General features: G+C 41.4%; 1 protein-coding gene across 1 annotated transcript in view; it reads left to right on the forward strand.

Annotated features, from left to right (window-relative positions):
* The window catches only part of LOC109304023 (alcohol dehydrogenase class-3), a 16,434-nt gene that overhangs the window by 6,963 nt on the left and 8,633 nt on the right, over positions 1-838 (forward strand). The gene's annotated exons all lie outside the window — the stretch shown is intronic.

An 838-nucleotide genomic window follows, 5' to 3' on the forward strand; every position in this document is an offset into this window, starting at 1 on the left:
AACCGCGGCTTTTTAAAGCACGCGGTTTGAAATTCCCGCTATTTTCCCTCTGATCTGAATCTGAAGGCTTGGCTGTATATCACAGCTTTTTTGGTGTGTTTAGGATGATTGTTGGTTTTGTGCAGATACGTATGTTGGTCTGTGGGTTTCTTGTATAACGTGGTCTGTATTTTATCATTCTGGATACTGATCATCGTGTCTAAAAAGATGGTGGTGCTGGAGTAGTGTAGAGAAAGTCAGATGGAGGAATGATGATTGTTGAATTTCTGATGGAACTCAATCAAAGATTGCAGGTTTTCAGTCCAAATGATGAAGATGTCATCAATGTATCTTAAGTATACAGTATCTTAATCAGTCTTCTTCCAGGTGGCTCATAAAAAGTTTGGCATACTGTGGGGCCTTTTGGTGCACATAGCTTTTTTTTTTTCTACGGGTTTTACATTTGTGTTCCCTTTTTTTTCTGGAGTATTTATTCTTCTGTAAAATTTTTAATTTTACATGCGTGTTTTCTTCCTATTCAGACATTAAACAATCAGAATTTTCTAAGGCATTGCACTCTACAAGATCTGTACTTGTCTCTCTAGGTTTCTGAGCATTTTCATAGTTTCATAATTAGTAGGGTTGGAAGGGACCTAAGGAGATCATCAAGTCCGACCCCCTGCCATGGCAGGAAAGGGTACTGGGGTCAAACGACCTCAGCAAGGTGTTCATCTAGCCTCCTTTTAAAGACCCCCAGGGTAGGAGCCAGCACCACTTCCTTGGAAGTTGGTTCCAGATCCTAGCTGCCCTGACAGTGAAGTAGCGCCTCCTGATGTCTAGTCTGAATCTACCCTCTGCC

The sequence above is a fragment of the Gavialis gangeticus genome, unplaced genomic scaffold (assembly GCF_001723915.1).
Source record: "Gavialis gangeticus isolate Ggan-Ray unplaced genomic scaffold, GavGan_comp1, whole genome shotgun sequence".
NCBI lineage: Eukaryota > Metazoa > Chordata > Crocodylia > Gavialidae > Gavialis > Gavialis gangeticus.